Below are 15,832 nucleotides of genomic sequence, written 5' to 3' on the forward strand. Positions count from 1 at the left end.
GTTTAAGAGTTCTAAATTAACCATTTATGAAAGTGTATTTTGGCCAGTAGCCTTCAAAGAATCTTTTGGAGTACATTTGTTGCACCAGGAAGGTTCTAAGTGGAGCACTTTGTTGTCAGAAATGGTTATTTCTAGCACCTTTGGGTATTGTTGTCACGTCTGCACCTGCTCGCACTCAGGACTCCACTTCCCAGAGTTTGCAGTGGCCTTTAAATATGGCCACCGCAGACCACAACAAACATCATGCCTCTCATCATTCCCAGTCTCCAGAATTTTAATCAGGCATACGTATTACTGATCTGAGCTCATATATATGAGAAGGGACTCTTAGTTACACAGTTACCTTGAGAAGTAACGATCAGTGTTTCCATGCCTGACTTACCAAGCCTTTCTCGTTTGTGCTGATCACTTGGTTATTGACCCAGTTTCTGTTCTGATTATTGATTATAGACTCCACCTTTGATATTCTGTTTGTGCCTCGCCTGACCATTGCCTGTTTACTGACACTGCCTTTGCCTCATGATTTGGATTGGTTTGCCAGCCCTTAATAAACACTCTGTTCTCCTTTTACATCCATCTGTCGCCTGCATTTCTGACAACTGAGTTCTAATTAGAACCTTTAAGGAGCTGTTTTATTTTAACAATTACTTTCAAAAGGGCATGACACCAGCACATATTCAACGATACAACGATTCCTTTTTTAAAATGTTCTCTCAATGTAACCATGCAGTACATCAAAATCAGTGAATAAAAACATCCATCCATCCATCCATCCATCCATCCATACATACATACATACATACATAATCCATATCACTTATCCGGCTGACAGTCGCAGGTGAGATGGAGTCAATCCCAGTTGACTTCAGGTTCACCACTACACCCCCATGCTGCCTGTGAATAAAAATGAAATATTAAAATGTCAAATAAACATTTATTCACCAATTATGAAGCATGCAAGAAAACAGTAAAAGAATAAAATCTGAAAAATATTCTGAAATCATGTGTAGGTATTCAATTACAGGTAAGCACTGTATGAAGCATGAATATATCCTCGTGTGTCTCAAAATATTGGAATATCGTGAAAAAGTTCATTTTTTCCCTAATTTAATTAAAAAATATATACTTTCATATATTCTATCTTCATTACATGTAAAGTGAAATATTCCAAGGTTTTTTTTTTTTGATGATTATGGCTTATAGCTGATGAAAATCAGAAATCCAGTATCTCAAAATATGATAATATTTCATTTTGAGTTTGAGTAAAACAGTATAAATATTGTGTATCTCTCGGTCTAGTTAAGTACACGCAACCACAATCATAGGGAAGACTGCTGACTTGACAGTTGTCCAGAAGATGATCATCGACACCCTGCACAAGGAGGGTAAGCCACAGAAGCTCATTGCTGAAAAGACTGGCTGGAAAAGGTGCACAAGCAACAGGGATGACTGCAGTTTTGAGAGGATCGTCAAGAAAAATTGATTCAAGAACTTGGGAGAGCTTCACAAGGAGTGGACTGAGGCTGGTGTCAGTGCATCAAGAGCCACCACACACAGACATCTTCAGGAAAGGGGCCACGACTGTCGCATATCAAGCCACACCTGAAGCAGAGACAACATCAGAAGCGTCTCACCTGGGCTAAGGAGAGAAAGAACTGGACTGTTGCTCAGTGGTTCAAAGTCCTCTTTTAAGATGAAAGTAAATTTTGCATTTCATTTGGAAATCAAGGTCCTAGAGTCTGGAGGAAGAATGGAGAGGCACAGAATCCAAGGTGTTTGAAGTCCAGTGTGAAGTTTCTGCAGTCTGTGATGATTTGGGGTGCCATGTCATCTGCTTGTGTTGGTTCACTGTGTTTTATCAAGTCCAAAGTCAACACAGCCATCTACTAGGAGATTTTAGAGCACTTCATGCTTCCATCTGCTGCCAAGTTTTATGGAGATGCAAACTTCCTTTTCCAGCAGGACTTAGCCCCTGCCCACAGTGCCAAAACTACTACCAAATGGTTTACTGGCCATGATATTACTGTGCCTGATCACCATCGAACTCGCCTGACCTGAACCCCATAGAGAATCTATGGGCTATTGTCAAGAGGAAGACGAGAAACACCCAACCCAAAAACACAGACGAGCTGAAGGTCACTATCAAAGTAAACTGGGCTTCAGTAACACCTCAGCAGTGCCACAGGCTGACTGCCTTCATGCCACACCGCACTGATGCAGTAACTCATGGTAAAGGAGCCCCAACCAAGTACTGAGTGTATAAAGGAACATACTTTTCAGAAGTTGGACATTTTCTGTATTGTAAATCCTTTTCTGATTGATCGTAGGAAATACTCAAATCATTTGAGATACTGGATTTCTGATTTTTATGAGCATAATCATCAAAACTAAAACAAAAAAAAGGCTTGAAATATTTCATTTTACATATAATGGATATTGAATAGCCCTGTGATGACCTGGCGACTTGTCCAGGGTGTACCCCGCCTTTCGCCCGTAGTCAGCTGGGATAGGCTCCAGCTTGCCTGCGACCCTGTAGAACAGGATAAAGCGGCTAGAGAGAATGAGATGAGATGAGATATTGAATATATGAAAGTTTACCTTTTGGAATTAAATTAGGGAAAAATGAACTTTTTCATGATATTCTAATATTTTCAAATGCACTAGTAAATATAATTTCTTTTTTTTCAAAATGTTTATTCTCAATAGAATAAGCATTATTTAATATTCAAATTATATTCCATTTATAAATAGAAACTGCCTTCAAACTGTATTTTTGCCATTAAAGCTCTGTAATTGATTCCAGATTAAATTAAAAGTAAAAGATTCATTAAAGAGTCATTAAAGTATCCTGAATTAAATGACTCAAATCACTTAAAAGAGCCATTTTGCACATCACTGGAATATTATCTCATTTTGTACATATCAGAATGGAAGAATGGTTATTACCTGGTGTTTTATGGATTCTGTTCATTGTCCTTGTGGGTATATTGTAATTATGAAAATCCCAGGAGAAGAAGTCTGGTTCTCTTGTCAGTCTGGTTCCTCTCATGGTTCCTCTCACAATTCCTCTCATGGTTCCTCTCACGGTTCCTTCCTTGAGCTTTTCTGTCACTGCTCTCACCTGTGGTTTGTTTATAAAGGATCGAGGTATACAGTAGAACCAGATTTCTGTTAAAATTATCTATGACACAGTCTGGTGTTAAAAGAGCTATATAAATGAAAATAAATAATTAATTAAATAAATTAAAAATGATATTAATTGGAAATGAGTCTGTAATATACGGTACTGTATGTTCATACAGTATTTATTGCAGTATTTCTCCCAAGCATGGTCTGTGTTCTGGCTCCATCTGCTGTCTCACTGATATCAATCCTAATCTACTGTACTTTAAACCCAAAGGAAGACCCACAACACACCCCTGCGATCATATTTCATGCAAATCTGAGCACTTTGGTGTTTTCTTTCGAATCAAGCACAGATGGAGAAAAGAAAATATCCACCTTGGCTTTGTTCATTTATGGAAAATGATGAACTAATTACGATTATGTGATTATGTGGGCACAAAGCCTGTGCTTATTACTTCTGGTAATTATTTTATTATAACTATTCCCCTGGAAATGTCGGATGATGACAATTCATCAGAAAAGAGCTATGCTTTGTTGAACTCTGTAATTGCAAAGGCTTAATCCCATTACCTCCTCAATGCTGCTTCTCACTTGCACATAAACAAATGTGTTAGCTTGCATATCATCTTTTTTAATAACAGTCAGCCTTCTATACCATGAAAGTTTCTTTTTGGATGGTTTTAAAAGATTATTATCAATTAATACAAGGGTTCTTCGAGTGTTTATTAGATAAGTAAGGGTTGGAAGCCTCTTAAACTGGATCTACTTTCTGAAGAAGCTGGATAAAGAGTGTGGTATGAAATACAAACGATTGCTCATAACTTTCTTTTGAATCATTAAAGGTGCAATATGTAAGTAGTTCTGTTAAACATTTCGGTATTATGAACTTTTTGGCATTATGAAATATTTGGACATCCCCCATGGAGTTTATTACTGTATAGTGAGGCTGCAGTGCAACATGTTTTATTATATCCACATTCACTGGACATGAGCAATTGTGTGCTCTGATTGGCTACTCTATTACTAAGATATCAGCTCATATACCATGAGTAGAGAAAAACAAAATGGTGGAGTGTGTGTTGCCGATCCCAACGAGGACAAAATAAAAAATAATGTGCTTGAAAACAAAACCCCAAAAAAGACAAAACAAGCAACAAAATATGGAATAAAAGTATTTGACAATAAGAACATTTATTTTTTTAGTGGTCCAAATCCTGCGCTCTGATTGGCTGGTGAGCGGGTCCGTATCCTACGGTACAGACCCCAGTTACGGACCCCGGTTATGGACCTCTGGCGACTCGCTCGTTCACAACAACAACAAACATAGCAACATTTTTTGTCAACATTTATCTTTTTTTATAAGACTTATTTATAAGATTATCAAAAATCTTATACATTTTGCCAGCATTTCTCAGGAAAATAGCATTAATTTCACAGCATGGATAGCGATAACAACAGTGTTCACAGCAAAAGTGAGTTTTACTACCCTGAGGAAGAAGAAATAAAAGAAAACATTTCAGGAGAAAGCTAAAAATCTGTAATTTGTTAAAACCGAGCAAAAACATGGCTGAATCCTGAATGACTCCTATTTGTATAAATAGGGGACTACATAGACAGCAAAATGTTTTTTTTTCCTGCCATGGAAGTGCACTTGTATACCGAGGAGGAAGCAATTTGCATTACAGACATGAATGAGGATTCAAAATGGTGGCTCGACTCAGTTTTCCCTTTCGGGCGCTCTCGTTTTCTTTTAGAATTTGGTAAAGAAAAAAATTAATATATTATTTATCAGCTTAAGGTTGGTCCGTATGGTGAAATACTGTGACCTTGGCCTTGAATACTGACCTTGGCCCAGAGGGCCTCGCTCAGTACTTTCAAGACCTCGGTCATGGTATTTCACAATATGGACCTCCCAGCTGATAAATAACATATATATCTTTTATTTTTTAAGAATTATTATTGTCGCATTTTTCACACATTGCTACTGCCATTTTGCCAGTTTGTTTACATTCTAAGCAGAAATTATTTTGGCGGACGTTTTGTAAAAAGTTTTCATTTATCGAATTTGCAAAAAATAAAAATGCTCTGTTTTTCAAAATCCAGTGAATGTGGATAGAATAAAACAGTTATTCCACTCAATCTCATCATACATGGCTTATAGACAACTCGGTGTGACGCACCTCGTTGGCAATCAGCTCATGTACGACTCAATTTTGTGAAATAATTGTTAAATATCCATGCTCTGGTCCTGTCTGCATAATAATAAAGAAAAAACCTTTGAAGTAGGTGTTTTCAGATGTTTGATGGGCACTGTAATCCCAATGTCAAATGAAATATCCTTAATTATTCAGTGAATCCTTGAAGAACCTGTTTTGTAAGAATGTAAAGTAAAAATCAAAATTTTGGACACACCTTCAACTTCAGTGGTCTATCTATCTATCTATCTATCTATCTATCTATCTATCTATCTATCTATCTATCTATCTATCTATCTATCTATCTGTTTTTAACTTTTGACGAGGCACACCTCCTAATTGAAACACATTCCAGGTGACTACCTCATGAACAGTGTTGGGCACGTTACTTTCAAAAAGTAATTAGTTATAGTTACTAGTTACTTTTCCCAAAAAGTAACTGAGTTAGTAACGGAGTTACTTTGTCATAAAAGTAACTAATTACCAGGGAAAGTAATTATTCCGTTACATTTTGTTCCCCCTCAAAAAAAATCAAATTCAATTAGTGTAATCATAATAAAAGTGTGTTTAATGACTGAAATGGACACTTAACAGAACCAATTAGTAATGTTATCTACACTATATTAATATGTTTGTGGGACAATGTGAGATAAGACATATATCAAATGTAATATATTTTTGTAGTTATTAAAATTATGTTACTAATTACTGGCCACTGACGAGGACAAACGCTTTGTTCCTCGACATAATGTGCATTGCACGTAAACACTCTTGCCTTTTATTTCAAGTAATGAAAAGTAATGGCTGTATTTCCAATGCGAAAGCGCAGTGCTGGGCTGACCGCTCGCCATCGCTGGGTCTTCCGATTGAAAGAGCGCGCAGTAGTGCAGTAGGCGTGGCCTACCTACGTCTGTTGTCCAAATCTACTCTGATTGGCTTACTGTGCCGTTGTCTCGTGTCTCCCCGCCCCACACTAAAGCAGAGTAAAGAAAGGCTGAACGAGCAGCGTGCCAGATGAGAACAGCTTTAATAAAGTAACGCATAGTATTTTATTGTAAGTAACGGGAACGGCGTTATAACGATATAAAAAGTAATTAGTTAGATTACTTGTTACTAAAAAAAGTAACGCCGTTAGTAACGCCGTTATTTCTAACGCCGTTATTCCCATCACTGCTCATGAAGCTGGTTAAGATAATGCCAATAGTGTGCAAAGTGTCAAAGTAAATGCTGGATACTTTGCGGAATCTATAATATGAAACATACACGCACCGACCACTTTAATAGGAACTTGTTCTTGATTCTAAGGCTCCTGTTCTTGGCTGCAGGAGTGGAACCCAATGTGTTCTTCTGCTGTTGCATGCTGAGATGCTTTTCTGCTCACCACAGTTATAAAGTGTGATTATGCGAGTTACTATTGCTGGGTTTCATGTGACGTCGCATCCGCCTCATTAGCTATTCAAAACTTTAGCTGGTGGTCTACCAAAGCTCAGTTGCCAAAGCATTTGTACAGAGAAGGTGCATTGCTCGCATGAAAAATGCCTTACGTTTGCATTGTTTTCGGTTGTTTGAATCGATCAAACCATGAAACTGATAAAAGTTTCTTCAGGGTTCCCCGTGAACTAATAAAAAAGGGTGAACGAACACAGGATTTCACAAAAAGACATCGAGAAAGGTGGCTGTTGTATTCGACCAGGTGGATGGAGCACAGAAGCATGGCAGGCCAGAACTGAGTTCTCAACAAACACTTTTTTTTTTTTTGCTTTTCAGCCTTTCTCAAATTCCCAGCCACGCGCGCGCGCGCGTGCGCACACACACACACACACACACACACACACACACACACACAAGTGTTCTGGTTGGGGAGAGCTCCCTTTCTCTGCTCTCCTCTCCTTTTAAAGGGCGCGGTCACTGGGGAAGACACACAAACACAGGTTAATTCCCATCAGGTGCAATGATTCCACCACTTACCTTCCCTGACTCCGCCCTCCATTCACAGACTGATGCTTGGCCACGCCCCCGCTGCCAAAGTGGCTTTTGAACCTCTCACTGAAATTGAAGGGAGCCAATTCGAAGCATGCTTGAGTTTGCAGTGATCACTTGGTGAAAGGTTTGTATCTCCCTCTAAGCTATGTCAGTGTTTTCCAAGTACTTTTCTTGCTATGTGTCGTTATTTTACGGTACTTTTTTTAGTCATGAAGCGCTAAAGTCCCCAGTTGTTTTGTTGTTTACTCCTCATGCCTCACAAAGTTCATATGCATGAAGGTCGCGACAAAATTCTTACCCAGCCATACAGTCACAATGCGCAGTGATCACTTCTCTGTCTTGTTTAACTAAGATCCAGGTCTTTAAAGGGGTTTCTGATGATCTTTGTGAATGATTTACCTGAGAGATAAGAGCCAACACAAGTGAGACTCAAGCAAACTGTTGTTTGTTTGCACTTCAACTTGCAGCGCTTTGTTGTAAAGATGCGAACGAAAATCTTTAAAAAAAAACCTATTTACACGGGCAAAAACAATACAGGATTCATTCAGCAGCGACTTGATACCGAGGTCCTTCACCCAGCCACATACAAAAAAGTTGTAAGCCTCCATACTCTTCCACGCTTTCATCTGTTTTGCGGTGTAGAAGGACATCTGCAACACCAGATAGTTCGAGATGTCGGGGAACTCGACTGAAGGGTAGTTTTCGAGATCGTATGACAAATCCTTCTTTCCCAAACTGTAGGGGTCGATTCCATTTCACATAGCAATCTTCTGATTATATCTAAAGTGAGCAGTGGCTTCTAGATTACGAGCGTACTCTGATAAGTTATCGCTAGTTGTTTGCACTACGGCAGCCGTTTAGATAACCAGCTATTTCACTTCTGGTAAAACCGCTAAGAAAAGTCATGTGACTGAAACCCAGCAATATCCTTCCTGACAAAAAAGCTCGAACCAATCTGGCCATTTTCCTCTGACCTCTCTTATCATCAAGGCGTTTGTTTCCACCCACAGAACTGTCGCTCATTCAATGTTTTTTGTTTTTCGCACCATTCTGTGTAAACTCTAGAGACTGTTGTGTGTGAAAACCCCAGGAGATCAGCAGTTTCTGAAATACTCAAACCAGTCCATCTGGCTGAAACCAACACCCATACCACAGTGAAAGAAAGTCACACTTTTAGATCACAATTTTTCCCGTTCTGATGTTTGAAGTGAACATTAACTGAAGCTCTTGATTTGTATCTGCATGATTTGATGCATTGTGCTGCTGTCAAGGGATCGGCTGATTAGAGAAATGCAGAAAACAGCTGGGTGTTCCTAATAAAGTGGCTGGTGAGTGTACTCTATCTATCTATCTATCTATCTATCTATCTATCTATCTATCTATCTATCTATATCTATATATATATATATGGTGGCACGGTGGTGTAGTGGTTAGCGCTGTCGCCTCACAGCAAGAAGGTCCGGGTTCGAGCCCCGTGGCCGGCGAGGGCCTTTCTGTGCGGAGTTTGCATGTTCTCCCCGTGTCCGCGTGGGTTTCCTCCGGGTGCTCCGGTTTCCCCCACAGTCCAAAGACATGCAGGTTAGGTTAACTGGTGACTCTAAATTGACCGTAGGTGTGAATGTGAGTGTGAATGGTTGTCTGTGTCTATGTGTCAGCCCTGTGATGACCTGGCGACTTGTCCAGGGTGTACCCCGCCTTTCGCCCGTAGTCAGCTGGGATAGGCTCCAGCTTGCCTGCGACCCTGTAGAAGGATAAAGCGGCTAGAGATAATGAGATGAGTTTATATATATATATATATATATATATATATATATATTCATATTCTTAGGCAATGATTTGTCCAGAAGGTCGATAACTAGCTTACATGAGCATAGAAACATACGGACAGTCTATTCATGAGAAATAATAACTTAGCTCCAAGCTTTAATCTTTGCCTCATTTCAATTTAATTCATCACCTGATCTATGCAGAAAGTTGTATCTTCACAACAGCACAGCAAATTTGAAAATCAGTTGAACACACAGCGAGTTACAGCCAATTTGGGTTGTTTTTGGTTTTTTTGTTTTTTAATCAGGGCAGAGCCACATTTCTCCAAAGACTTTTTTTAATTATTAAAAAAAATTCTCATATTTACATGAGACCAATAGGCTCAGGTGCATATCACAAAAATCAAGTCAGAACATACAAGAGGATTGATTGATTGATTGATTGATTGATTGATTGATTGATTGATTGATTGATTGATTGATTGAGGCATTTTTTTTTTACAATTCATATTCTATTATGCTAAAAAAAAGTTTCATTGCATATTTATTTTTATGATCTTCAGGGCTTTTTTGTACAAAAGAAACTCTTTATAAATATGAACCACCCCCACCTACAAAACCCAGGTTTCACCTTCATATACTTTTATTTGTGTCTCGAAAATTTTCCAAGAATAAGAATGCTATGAACCAGAAAGTCATCTCATGTCCATGAGTCCATAAATAATGTCCTTTTGAGAGACATTAACAAGCGCAGAAAACTTTGGGTTCAGCCAGTTATAGCCAATATATCAAGCCATGGTGCTTCTGCATACATTAAAATAAATGACCTGTAGTTTTTGTTATATCGCAAAGATGCTGAGATTCTCACAGGGAGTGTCAAAGTTCGACAGGATTAGAAATAAGTATTTTAATAAAAGGACAGAACATGTAGGGCAGCTTGGAGACAAAGTGAGAGAGGTGAGCTTGAGATGGTTTGGACACATACAGAGGAGAGATGTAGGGTATATTGGGAAAAGAATGCTGGAGATGGAGTTGCCAGGTAGAAGGAAAGGAGGAAGACCAAAAATGAGATTTATGGATGTGGTGAAGGAGGACATGAGAACGGTTGGTGTGACGGAAGAAGATACGGCGGACAGGAGAAGATGGAGGAACAAGTTTAGCCCCCAGTGTATTTGCCCCAGCTCCAGGTATTTTAGCCCCATCATTGAATTAAACAAAGTTTGATCATAATTTTGCCTTCTAAGACACCAATAACAGTCATTTATCAGTTTTTAGAGTTAAGGATCAGAAACAATAAAGCCTGCAACCGTATACTGATTGGTAGCCATTTTGCCATGACTGCTAACATGCTAAACATCTTACAGTCTTCAAGTGGTTTTGGCCCATCAATGAATTGAACCAAGTTTGATCATAATTTTACCTTCTAACACACCAATAACAGTTATTTATGAGAGCTTTTAGAATTATCACAAATTTTATATTACTGGCGAACCATAATATGTTTCTTCAAATGACGATCCCATCTTTAGAATGTCAAGTCAAGTTTATTTGTATAGCGCTTTTAACAATAAACATTGTCACAAAGCAGCTTTACAGAATTTGAACGACTTAAAATATGAGTTAATTTTATTCCTAATCTATCCCCAATGAGCAGCCTGTGGCGACGGTGGCAAGGAAAAACTCCTTCAGACGACATGAGGAAGAAACCTCGAGAGGAACCAGACTCAAAAGGGAACCCATCCCTATCCGGGCAACAACAGACAACATGACTATAACATTAACAGTCCTAACATAAAGTCAGCTTTGTTGATGCTATAAACCCCCCACCGACGGAAACCCGAGCGCAAAACTGTTCATGACAACTGCAGTCCCAAAGTCAGCAAGTCAACTGCAGTCCTAAAGTCAGCAAGTCAACTGCAGTCCCCAGCCACAAAAGCACCACTGCAAGAGTCCAGAGCGTCCTCCAGGCACGACCCCCAACTGTCCACATGGGGCCGCCCTCCACAGGAGTGATGCAACGAGACTCCAACCAGACACAGGGCACCAGGATGGATCAGGCAGGTCCGAGGAGCAGAAGAGGTCAGCATCTTGATCCCAGGACTGACATGTAACTCAGAGGGACAGTTTGGGGGGGGGGGGGGAGGTAAGAGAGAGAAAACACAGGTTGTTAGGTATGCCCAATGTCACCTGAATAAGTAGGAACAGTATCCATATTGCACTGAGTACAAGCAGGGACTCCGGCAACTAACTATGACAGCATAACTAAAAGGGGAGAGCCAGAAGGTAACACAGGCATGAGGGAGCCCTGGGACATAAAGCAGCCAACCACTACACTGTCAACAAACTTGAGTGAGCAAGCGAGTGGGGACTGACAGCATCCATACATCCCAGTGTGCTTTGGAACTGCTCTGTTGAGCTGCATATATTTAAACATGCAAAACCTTGATTTGAAACCTTGAATTATCACAAATTTTATATTACTGGCGAACCATAATATGTTTCTTCAAATGACGATCCCATCTTTAGAATGTCAAGTCAAGTTTATTTGTATAGCGCTTTTAACAATAAACATTGTCGCAAAGCAGCTTTACAGAATTTGAACGACTTAAAATATGAGTTAATTTTATTCCTAATCTATCCCCAATGAGCAGCCTGTGGCGACGGTGGCAAGGAAAAACTCCTTCAGACGACATGAGGAAGAAACCTCGAGAGGAACCAGACTCAAAAGGGAACCCATCCCCATCCGGGCAACAACAGACAACATGACTATAACATTAACAGTCCTAACATAAAGTCAGCTTTGTTGATGCTATAAACCCCCCACCGACGGAAACCCGAGCGCAAAACTGTTCATGACAACTGCAGTCCCAAAGTCAGCAAGTCAACTGCAGTCCTAAAGTCAGCAAGTCAACTGCAGTCCCCAGCCACAAAAGCACCACTGCAAGAGTCCAGAGCGTCCTCCAGGCACGACCCCCAACTGTCCACATGGGGCCGCCCTCCACAGGAGTGATGCAACGAGACTCCAACCAGACACAGGGTACCAGGATGGATCAGGCAGGTCCGAGGAGCAGAAGAGGTCAGCATCTTGATCCCAGGACTGACATGTAACTCAGAGGGACAGTTTGGGGGGGGGGGGAGGTAAGAGAGAGAAAACACAGGTTGTTAGGTATGCCCAATGTCACCTGAATAAGTAGGAACAGTATCCATATTGCACTGAGTACAAGCAGGGACTCCGGCAACTAACTATGACAGCATAACTAAAAGGGGAGAGCCAGAAGGTAACACAGGCATGAGGGAGCCCTGGGACATAAAGCAGCCAACCACTACACTGTCAACAAACTTGAGTGAGCAAGCGAGTGGGGACTGACAGCATCCATACATCCCAGTGTGCTTTGGAACTGCTCTGTTGAGCTGCATATATTTAAACATGCAAAACCTTGATTTGATTCAGCTAGCTAGTCAGAGTTTCTTCATAAGTCAAATGAAAAATCCAGTCAACAAGTTCAAACATTCCTTTAAAAAAGCTGTTTTCTTATGAAGATGGGGCTAAACCACCAGGGGGCTAAACCACTGGATACTGAGGGACATTATCCATTGTGATGACCCCTAACGGGAACAGTTGAAAGAAGAAGGAGTCTCTGTATTATCACAACAATCACATAACAATGCACTGGATTGATAGACTCCATCTCATATTTTCAACCAGATTTCTTAGGCTTTGGGAATTATAGGGAATTTTAGCTATTATGTGAACCAGTCTTTTTGGGTTGAAATGTGCAACAGAGTTTCTGTAAGATACTTTAGGGTATGAAATGTCCATCCATCCATTATCTGTAGCTGCTTATCCTGTTCTACAGGGTTGTGGGCAAGCTGGAGCCTATCCCAGCTGACTATGGGTGAAAGGCGGGGTACACCCTGGACAAGTCACCAGATCATCACAGAGCTGACACATATGCCGCTTTTCCACTACAAACGCGGCTGAGCCGTGCCGTGCCGAGTCGAGCTGAGTCGAGCTGAGCGGGGCTGTTGGAGTTGCATTTCGACTACAACCGCGCTGAACCGTGCTGGCTGGAAGTGGGTGGACACATTGGGTGGAGTTAGCGAAAGTGGGTGGACGTCATGTGATGTCGTTAAGCAGCGCAAACAGTGACATCAGTGACAGTGGCGGAACAAGTCAGAGCCGGGCCGGGGGCGGGGCAAATGACCGGGCCCTTTATTAAAGCTTATCATAACATCATTTTAGGCTACAAAATGTCCGCAACTGCGGTGTTTACCAATTTCAACACTACCGGGTGCAACTATGTTATTTAGTACATCAAGTCCTTCAAACGAACATGTAACTCAGAAACAAAAAACATTAGGATACTGTACATGGCTCATAATAAAACATCAATAGCCTATACTGCGCACATTATTTGAAGGGCATACGAATGAGCGCTCAGAGGTTGCAACGGTGACAGGAAGAGTCAGAAATAAAAGGAGGGCGGTGCAAACCTCACTGAATGCAACGAGTAACGAGCTGAGTCGTGCTGGTTTTTGGTAGTCGAAACGCGAGCCGTGTCGGGCTGAAGTGAGCTGAAGCGAGCTGAAGTGAGCTGAAAAAGGGTAGTGGAAAAGGGCCAATAGACACAGACAACCATTCACACTCACATTCACACCTACGGTCAATTTAGAGTCACCAGAACGGTGCGAGTTTCAGTTTCAACACTACGGGGTGCAACTATGTTATTTTGTACATTAAGTCCTTCAAACGAACATGTAACTCAGAAACAAAAAAACATTAGGCGACATACTGTACATGGCTCATAATAAAACATCAATAGCCTACTGTGCGCATTATTTGAAGGGCATACGACGAGCCTTGCGCTCCGCGAACTCATCCACGATGCTCTGTGTCACTGATTCAGTGATCTTTTAAGCGGTAGTCTCACGACCCAGATAGTAAACAATAAACATGGAGGACATGGAGTCGTTAGTGTTGCTGGTCTTGGTGCTGTGGCTTGTTGTCACCGACAACGCCAACAGATACTGGCAAGAGCGTATAGATGAGGCGAGGCGCATAAGGCTTCAGAAATTCTCGTAATTCATAATTATTCTCCTTCCGGGTTTGCGGTGTTTACAGATCCCAGCGTGCTCGCGGGGCGTGTGTGGGCATGTGAGGACACTCCTCCTCACCAATCAGTGCACAGGGGAGTGTCTGCTCACGCCCCCAGCCTCACTCGGCACGGTTTGGCTCGCTTCAGCCCCACTCCAAAACGGTGCGAGTTTTAGGGGCTAAGCAGGGCTGAAACGAGCTGAGTCGTGCTGGTTTTTGGTAGTCGAAACGCGAGCCGTGTCGGGCTGAAGTGAGCTGAAGCGAGCTGAAGTGAGCTGAAAAAGGGTAGTGGAAAAGGGCCAATAGACACAGACAACCATTCACACTCACATTCACACCTACGGTCAATTTAGAGTCACCAGTTAACCTAAAGCCTAGGTCACAACCAGACATACGATTTTTTGGCCATGCAATTTTTGGCGTTTCCCAAATCGCTGCGGTTTTTTTTTTTGTTCGTGGAGAAAGACGCACGTTGGCCATAAGTTTGTCTTGCAACCTGAAAAAAAAACGTAAGCGCCCGTAGAGTTTGTTTGACATGACAAAGAACCTCTGTGGCCGGTCTGCGGCCAGTCTACGGCTCGAAAATCAGCAAGTCACACGCGCGCCCTCCGTGTGTTTCATGTGCGCCCTCCGTGCGTTTCTTGCACGTAGACCGGCTGTAGGAGCACGTACGGCCGGTTGTGACCGAGGCATAACCTGCATGTCCTTGGACTGTGGGGGAAACCGGAGCACCCGGAGGAAACCCACGCAGACACGGGGAGAACATGCAAACTCCACACAGAAAGGTCCTCGCTGGCCGCTGGGCTCGAACCCAAAACCTTCTTGCTGTTACCCCTTTTCCACCAAATCAGTTCCGGGCTGGTTCGGAGCCAGTGCTGGTGCTGGTTCACAACTCGTTCAACTTGCGAGCCAGCTGAGAACCAGTTTGCTTTTCCATAGCTCGCGATGCTAAGAGAAGACACGTCATTACATCGCTGTATACGTCAGTTACGTTGCTACGTTTGCATAAACCTTGGCGCGAATATCGAAGCAAAAACAACGCGGAAGAAGCAGCAGCAGCAACAACAACAACAACAATAATAATGGATGACTTCGCGTTTGTACAGCTGCTGCTTCTCGTCACTTAAAAATGGTGATCTTTCACGGTCTTGTTATTGTTGTCGGTCTTAACAACTCCGCCCCCCGCTGACGTAAGCGGTTCTTTCCTCTGGCCCAGCAGAGAGTTGGTGCTAGCCTGGAACCGGTTTTTCTGGCCCCAGAGCCAGTTCTTTGTCAGTGGAAACAGAAAACCCGGTTCCAAACTAAGCACTGGCCCCGAACCAGCCCTGGAACTGCTTTGGTGGAAAAGGGGCATGTGAGGCGACAGTGCTACACTACTGTGCCGCCTGGTATGAAAGGTTATTAAATAGATTTCTAATTGTTTTGTTTTTAATTATAATGCATTAAAGACACGACCTCCAATTAAAAGGTGTGTAAATGGGGTGAGTGGAGTTTGTTAAACTTCTTTTATTTCATTGTAGACTTGCTCTGATGTATCAGCCATTATCGCCCTTTCCAATATGGCGGACATGATAACGTGAGCTCGCAGCGCCATTTTGAGAGTGCCTCCGCTTTCCTGACGTCACCAGAAGACGACGAAACTCAGAAAGTTCACGCGGTTGTTAACC

Source organism: Neoarius graeffei, chromosome 3 (assembly GCF_027579695.1).
Source record: "Neoarius graeffei isolate fNeoGra1 chromosome 3, fNeoGra1.pri, whole genome shotgun sequence".
Taxonomy (NCBI): domain Eukaryota; kingdom Metazoa; phylum Chordata; class Actinopteri; order Siluriformes; family Ariidae; genus Neoarius; species Neoarius graeffei.